Source organism: Oryctolagus cuniculus, chromosome 15, assembly GCF_964237555.1.
Source record: "Oryctolagus cuniculus chromosome 15, mOryCun1.1, whole genome shotgun sequence".
Classification (NCBI taxonomy): domain Eukaryota; kingdom Metazoa; phylum Chordata; class Mammalia; order Lagomorpha; family Leporidae; genus Oryctolagus; species Oryctolagus cuniculus.
The window spans coordinates 70,647,885-70,656,072 of record NC_091446.1 but is presented as its reverse complement, the minus strand read 5'-3'; the positions used below and the strand labels follow the sequence as shown (position 1 = coordinate 70,656,072).

General features: G+C 47.7%; 1 protein-coding gene across 4 annotated transcripts in view; it reads left to right on the top strand.

Annotated features, from left to right (window-relative positions):
- The first annotated feature begins 795 nt into the window (after positions 1-795).
- The window catches only part of LOC127482759 (transmembrane protein 254), a 162,306-nt gene continuing 154,913 nt past the window's right edge, over positions 796-8,188 (top strand). For 2 of the 4 annotated variants that reach the window (XR_011382465.1, XR_011382467.1), the window contains exons 1-3: positions 1,214-1,353; positions 2,573-2,676; positions 3,475-3,534. The gene's annotated coding sequence lies outside the window, so the exon portion shown is untranslated. Of the gene's footprint in view, positions 976-1,213; positions 1,354-2,572; positions 2,677-3,474; positions 3,535-8,188 lie in introns of those variants that run through there. The other 2 variants (XR_011382466.1, XR_011382464.1) reach the window with 2 other exon arrangements.

Genomic DNA, 8,188 nt, shown 5'->3' with positions numbered 1-8,188 from the left:
GATTCTGTCCCAGTTGCCCCTCTTCCAGGCCAGCTCTCTGCTGTGGCCAGGGAGTGCAGTGGAAGATGGCCCAAGTGCTTGGGCCCTGCACCCCATGGGAGACCAGGAGAAGTACCTGGCTCCTGCCATCGGATCAGCGCGGTGTGCCACCTATGGCGGCCATTGGAGGGTGAACCAACGGTAAAAGAAGACCTTTCTCTCTTTCTCTCTGTCTACTCTGCCTGTCAAAAAAAAAAAAAAAAATTAAGATTGGGACTAGGAGAGGGAGGAGGAAGAAGGATGGGAGCGTGGGTGGGAAGGATCACCATGCTCCTAAATCTGTATATATGAAATACATGAAATTTGTATAGCTTACATAAAATTAAACTCGTTCCTGGAGGCCAGCCTTACCCTGATACTCAAGCCAGACAAGAACACAACAACAAAAAACTACAGACAAATATCTCTGATGAACATAGATGGAAAATTTTTAATATACTGACAAATCAAAATTGACAGCAATCAAAAACATCCGTCATGGTCAAGTGGTCATAGTTCAGGGATGCCTATAATATGTGGATGCCAGGGCCACAGGTGGTGGCCTATTCCACTGCACCCAGCGCCGGCCCCTATTTATCTTTCTTTAAAAAACATGTATCTATTGGAAAGACAGCGTTACAGAGAGCGACGCTTGGAAAGGGTGTCCCCTACAGATAATGACCAGGCCAAGACGGGGCTGGTCGGGCCACCCCCTTGCTTGGCAAGCCCGGGGCCCTCCTCCCTCCTCGCGGGTTGGGCGGAGCAGCCGCCCAGGCCCGCCCCTGCTGGCCCTACATCCACTGCACTGGGAGCAGAGCCGGCCACGCACCCCAGTAAGGAGCTGCGGCGATGGCGATGGCGATGGCGATGGCGATGGCGGCAGGCAACGCGGCCTACTTCCAGAGGGGCAGTGTGTTCTGGTTCGCGGTCATCACGCTCTCCTTTGGCTACTACACGGTAGGGGCAACCGAGTTGGGACAACCGCCTGGAGCGAGCGCTCCTGTCACCCAGGCCTCCGCCTCCTTTGGAGGAGAGGCCGCGCAGGCGCAGTTCTCGCTCTCTCGCCTCCCAGCGGGGAGGGAAGCCAGAACCCGAAAGGAGGCGCAGGCGCAGTCGGCTGCCAAGGCTTTTGGCAGGTGTTGGAGGCCCTGCGAAACCGGTTGGCCTACTTTCCTCAGGTGGGGGCGGGCACACTCCCCACCTGAGGACTGAGCGCCTGGGTCTTTCACGATGGTGCTGGCGAACTCGAAGGCCGCAAGGGATGCTACCGCCTACTTCCGGACGGCCAGCCCGTTGCCCTCGCTGGTCACGGGGCTGGGGCTGGGATACTTTGCGGTGAGGGGCGGGGCGCGGACGCGGGCGCCTGTGTTTTGGCCCTCCGGGCTGTCCTAGCGCGAGGGGCGCCGTGGGAACGGGGTCGGTGCGCATGCGCGCCTGGCGGTTGCCTAGGTTACGAACGCCAGCGGAAGCTAAGCCGGGTTTTAGAAGGTTTAGAGTGTTTGAAGCAGGGGGAGTTGCTTGGAAAACGGCGGATAAAGCCAAGGGATGGCTCGGATTTCACTGGTGAGCAAGAACCGGTGTGACAGCAGGAGGACAGCTCTACTGCGGGGAGGAGTGACTTTCGTCTCACTTCCAGGATAACGAACGGGAAAGACGCCCGGAAACCGGTTGGGGAAACCGGTATCATGTAGGAGGAAGGCGAAGCTATTTTGGATCTTTCCCGGGAGATCCTGGAACCTGGACGGGTGTCATTTCCACAGCGGCGTCGCTCTGACCACCTCCGCCCTCCTTTCGCCGTGTGCAGGATGGAGGCGTGGGACTCTAGTTTTCCCGAGTGCCCTTTCTGTGCCAGGATCCCGCGACCCTGTTCGAACACACAAGCTGGGAAACTGAAGATTCGAGTTGGAATTTAGTGGAACTGGCAGATGCCAGCCCCTCTCCACCGCGCGGTTAGGAGGCCGCAGTGATATGTTATACTTTATTGGAATATTGGGCTTTAAACAGCATCCTGGGAGAAGTAGTGTTGCCTTTGGTGCAGATCTAAGTGGAGCACTAAACTTTGGAGGGGTTGACAGTGATTCACAGAAAGGCTTGTAACAGAGCCTGAGGAGGAGTTGGTAAGGTCACCACAAAAACCTTACATGAACGAGGAGTTGCTGTTAATCCTTCGCGAGTCTGATTTTCCGAGTGTGTCTGCGTGGTGTGCAAGAGTGGAAGAGCATGATTCTAACTGCGAGATTGAGCCCAAGCCACCGCTTGCAGGACAGAAGCTGGCCAAAGCATGCAGACTCCTACAAGTCTAGGAAATAATGTTTGGGGTGGAATTCATGAAAAATCGGATCCGCTCCGCCAGTGCACGGAGCCTGATCATCACCTCGTTTCTTTGTGGCACACATCCATTGGAGCTGCTTTTTAGAAATACAGGAGGGAGATTCAGGTGCCCTCCTTCAGACCCTGTTTCCCCGGTAGTTACTTTGGTAGAATCAGTGTTCTTTCCTACCTGCCGGTCTTCAGGTGCCCTAATGGTTTCTCTGTGCCTCTGGTTCTCTTTCAGTGGGTTGTCCTCTGGCCGCAGAGCATCCCTTATGAGAGCCTTGGGCTCCTGGGCTCGTTCACTCAGTACCTGGTGGACCATCATCACACCCTCCTGCACAACGGGTAAGGAGAGCTGCAGAAACAACACGCTGGTCTCGCTGGAGACCTTGAAGGCCTGCAGTTGCCTTTAGGTAGTGAAGAATGGCGCTAGTTCACGTTTAGGAATCTTTCCAGATTTCTGTTAGATTTTATCATCAGACAATCCCCCCCTTAAACTAGACTGACTTGTAGAAATAGGTTTGGGGCCGGCATTAGCAGGTAAAGCCGCCACCTGCAGTGTTGGCATCCCTTATGGTTGCCGGTTCGAGTCCCGGCTGCTGTACTTCCAATCCAGCTCTCTTCTATGGCCTGGGAAAGCAGCAGAAGATGGCCAAGTGCTTGGGCCCCTACACCCATGTGGGGGACCTGGAAGAAGCTCCTGGCTCCTGGCTTGTGATTGGCCCAGTTTCAGCTATTGTAGGTATTTGGAGAGAGAACCAGCACATGGAAGGCTTCTACCTCGCTCTTTCTCTCTCAGCCTCTGCCTCTCTGTAACCCTGCCTTTCAAATAAATAAATAAATCCTTATAAAAATTTTCTTTTTCTTTGATACAGAGAAATTTTCCATACACTGATTTCGCTCCCCCTGATGCCCACAACAGCCAGAGTTGGACTAGGCCAAAGGCAGAGCCAGAAACTCCATTCAGGTCTCCCACGTGATGGCAAGAATCCAAGTACTTGAGCCATCACCTGCTGTCTGTCAGGGTGTGCATTGGCCAGAAGCTGAATCAGAAACAGAGTTACCGAGACTCGAATCATACACCTGAATGTAGGATGCTGGTGTGCCAAGGGCAACTTAACCTCTTTGTTGTTGTTGTTTCAGGTATTGGTTTGCCTGGATGATTCACGTGGCAGAGTCCTTGTATGCCATGGTGCTGTGCAAGTAAGTCATTATTTAGGTCCTGGTCACCTTTCTCGTGGTATCTGGTAGAAGCTGAGCCACCACATTTAAATAATTCATGCACGCCTAGGCTGAGAGCACTCTGAGGTAGTGTGGAGTACCCATGCCTGATACTGGGCCTGACGCAGGAATACTCAGTAAATGTTCGGTGAGTGAGTCCATTTAGTTTGTGTTAGTTATTATTTACTCCGTTAGTGCATTAGGCTGACTGTTATTTTGTTTGTTTTTTTTTTTTTAACTTTTTAATTGTCTGTACAGCAGCACCTAGAACAAAAGATTAGGAGTCTGCCTCCTAGTGTGTGAAAGAGCTGAGTTACTTTCCTAGGCCAGTAATCTCCTATCTTGATGCCACAGTGAACCACCTGAGGAGCTGTTTCACTGTACATGTCTGGTTTCCACCAGAAAAATTGATCTGGCAGGTCTTGCTTCAGACCTACAAGTCTGTTCTTTCTGGAAGGTCTGCAGGTAATTCTGGAGCTAAATGCAAGTTAAAAGCCCCCAAACAGACCCTACTCAGCAGATGCTACTGTAGGTGACTACTATGTGAAAGTACTGAAAAAGATTCTTTGTACTTTTGGACAATTTGTTCTCCCCTCCGGGACCGTCTGCTAGTGGGGTCCTCCGTGAAGTCCTGTTCCTTTGCTCTGCCACTGGGCAGGCTGAACCCATCTCTACGCTTTGGAGTGACACAGTCGCCCTTTGCCAGAGTGCAAGGGGATTTCCAGGTGGCTTTGTTGAAACTGTTCTCTGGGCTTGAGACTGTGGTAGGAAAGCCCAAGCGTTCTGAGACTCCTTCCCAGTGGCCTCTTGGGCCTCCCTGAGGTCTTAGCTGAGGACATGTGTTTGGCCCAGCCCCACAGCTTGACAGCTCTTGACTGGCATTTGGAGCCTCTAATGAAAACCAAAAGACTGTGTTGTGTTGTACACTTCTTTGAAGGGAGAAGGGGAACAAGCCCAGGGAGGTTGCGTCTCTCTTACTGTGTTCCTAAAACCGGTCCTTTAAGGATCTAACGTGTTAGAATGTGCCATAGCTCACTATAAATCAGAATTAATACTCCTTTGATTTGTGAGATCAATGAAAGAGTAAATAAATTTGAATGCAAGAATACATGAAGACATGGTATAACTTTGGAGCTTCCCAAATCCTACTGCCCAGGAATAACTACTTGTAATATTTTGTTGAGTTCCCTTTTGTTTTAATCCATACCTGTAAACTTTTAATCCAGTCATCATCCTGTAGGAAAGAGTACTTTGAGCTGTATGTAGATACAGAAATGACCTTGGACGTGGCAGGAAACTAACATTTACTAAGCACCCTCCATGTGCCAGTCCCTAAGCAGAAGCTCAAGGACACAATCAGGCTATAATATAGTCTCTTAAATCCCATGTTTTAAAAATACATACCTTTCTGAATTTCTTTTAACCAGAGATAAGATTGGACTATATGTTTGACTTTATATCTGCCATAATCATACACTTAAGCACTTTGCCATGTTTTTATTTTTTTTTTGTATTTCATTTTAAAGATTTATTGTATTTATATGAAAGAGTTGCACAGAGAGAGAAGCAGACACACAGAGAGAGAGGGGGGTTTTCCATCCTCTGGTTCACTCCCCAGTTGGCTGCAATGGCCAGTACTGCACTGATCCAAAAAAAAGGAACCAGGAGCTTCTTCCGTGTCTCCCATGCGGGTGCGGGCCCAAGCACTTGGGCCATCTTCTACTGCTTTCCCAGCCATAGCAGAGACCTGGATGCGAAGTAGAGCAGCGGGGACACAGCACCGGCCCCGCCATGTTTTTTTTTTTTTTTTCCCTGCCATGTTTTTAAAATAACCTTGAAGGCAGGCACTTGGCCCTGCAGTTAAGATGCTACTTGAGGGACGACACTGTGGTGTAGCAGGTAAAGCCTCCGAGACCTGCAATGCTGGCGTCTCATATGGGTGCTGGTTGGAGTCCTGGCTCCTCCATTTCCCATCCAGCTCTCTGCTCGGGCCTGGGAAAGCAGTGGAAGATGGCCCAAGTCCTTGGGCCCCTGCAGCTGTGTGGGAGACCCGGAGGAAGTTCCTGGCTCCTGGCTTCGGATCGGTGCAGCTCCGGCCGTTGCAGCCAATTGAGGAGTGATCCATCGGATGGAAGACCTCTCTGCCTCTCCTCTCTCTGTGTAACTCTGACTTTCAAATAAATACTTTTTTTTTTTAAATGATGCTACATGGGACAGCCCCATCCTATATCAAAGTGCCAGGAATCAGATCCTGGCTCTGGTCTTAATTCCAATTTCCTGCTGATGCACACCCTCGGAGGCCTCAGATGATACCTCAAGCCCATGGGTCCCTACCACTCATGTGACAGACCCAGATACTGACCGAGTTCTCAGCTCCTGGCTTTAGCCTGCTCCAGTCCTGGCTGTTGGTGGCATTTGAGAGTGATCCAGCAGGTAGGAAATCAGTTTCTTTCTCTCTCTCCCTCTCAGCCTTTCTGCCTTTATTTCAAATAAAATAATTTTTTATAAAGTTTGGTGAATAGTTTTAAATTTTGCATACTATTCCTCTAGTTGTATATTCCAGAATTCATTTAGTTAAACTAGCAGTGAATATTTAACTTTAAAAAACATTTTTCTTTTGTTAATTATTGTTTAGTTTTATTTGAGAGCGAGAACTCCACTCCACTCACTCATGCTCCAGATATCTCCAGTAGCTGGAGCTGGGCCAGGGCCAAAGTTAGGCTCCAGGAAAGCAATCCAGGTCTGCCTTTGCAATCCAGGTCTCCCACAACCAAGGGACCCTACTGCTTGAGCAATCAGCACTGTGATGTGGGAGGCAGATTTTTTATCACTGGGCTGAATGTCTACTCCCTGGGTCTTAGGTCTTTAATCTACCTGGAACTGACTTTTTGTGAGAGGCAAGTATTCAACTTTATCTTAATATTTCTATATGGATGCCCTGTTTTCCCCAAGCCACTTCTTGAGACTTTCACTCTTCATTAATGTGCTGTGGCTTATAGCCACATATATGTCTGTGTTTCTGAACTCACTGTTCTTTTCTGTTGGTTTGCTTCTTTGTCCTTGGGCCAGCATAACATTATCTTACAGTAGTAGCTTTGTAATCACTGACACCTGATGGAGCACGTCCTCTCACCTTGTTCAGAGTTACCTGTTCCTGGGCCTTTGCACAGCCTTATGCATTGTCATGTGCTTCAAAGATGAAAAATTTATCTGTTGGCATTTTTATTAGATTGACCATATGAATTAATTTGTAGCAGAATGGCATATTTCCGTTATTAAGTCTTCTAAACCAGGAAAAATGATTTGTCTCCATTTCCTTAGAGTTCTGTGATGTTTTTCCTATTCTTTATTTGGTTAATATCCAGCTTCCTGTACTTTCAGATGTTGTTATAAGTGACTTTTCCTTCATTTTATCATTGTTTGATGGTAGCATATATGCATATAGTCAGTTTTATATATTGACCTTATACATAGCAACCTTAAAAATTCATTTATTAATTCTAATAGTTTATCTATAGATTATTTTCAGTTTTCTAGTCATCATTCAAGTGTCTCTAGAAACAGTTTTATTTTTTCTTCTCAGTTCAGTCCCTTTGCTTTGTGTTTCTTCCCTGTTGTACTAACTCATACTTCCAGTGCGTGTTGCCTAGAAGTGGACATGATGCCTGGTTCCTGATCGCCAAGCTGTCAGTGTCCTTGCATCATGTTTATTCTAGAGTTTTATAGATCTCCTCTGTCAAAATGAGGATGTTCGACTGTATATCTAAGTCTGCTAAGAACTTTGAAGAATGGATGTTGAAACTTATCAGATATTTTTGCATTTTTTTGGATTTATTAGTTTATTTGAATCAGAGTTACACAGAAAAAGAAAGAGAGGCAGAGAGAGAGAGAGAGTCTTCCATCCGCTGATTCACTCCCCAGTTGGCCACAACAGCTGGAGCTGGGCTATCCAAAGCCAGGACAGGAACTTCTTCTGGGTCTCCCACATGGGTAAAGAGGTCCAAGGAGTTGGGCCATCTTCTACTGCTTTCCCAGGCCACAGCAGAGAGCTGGATCTGAAGTGGAGCAGTCGGGACTCAAACCTGTGCCCGTATGGGAAAGCAGCTCTGCAGGCAGCGGCTTTACCTACTATGCCACAGCACTGACCCCTACTTTTTGCATTATTAAAATGTATAATCTTTCTCCTTTAATTTATTGATAGAAAAAAACCATTTGTATATATGCATATAAAGTTTGCTTTGAATAAAAGGTTTATGCAAGTGAGACTTAATTACATACACATGAGCCTGCAGCAAGCCGTTCACTTAAGCTGAATCATTTTCTGTTGAGCTTTCAGACAGTTGAATGACTGCATATTAACACTATGTTCCAGTTTCTTTCCTAAGCACTTTGTGTATATATCTCATAAACCAAGTGGGACAGATACTACTATGACTGTTTTTCACATGAGAATACTGTTTCTGAGAGCTACTAGTGATGTGCCCAGGACACAGCTGGCGGGTGGCCAAGCTGGGATTCACATCTGGTACAAATCTTCACATCTTCAGACACTTGCTCTGAAGCCATACCAGTGCCCATCTCCTTTCAGTCATCTCATGAGAAACCGTGTTATAATGCTCTACCCTGCTCTACCTGG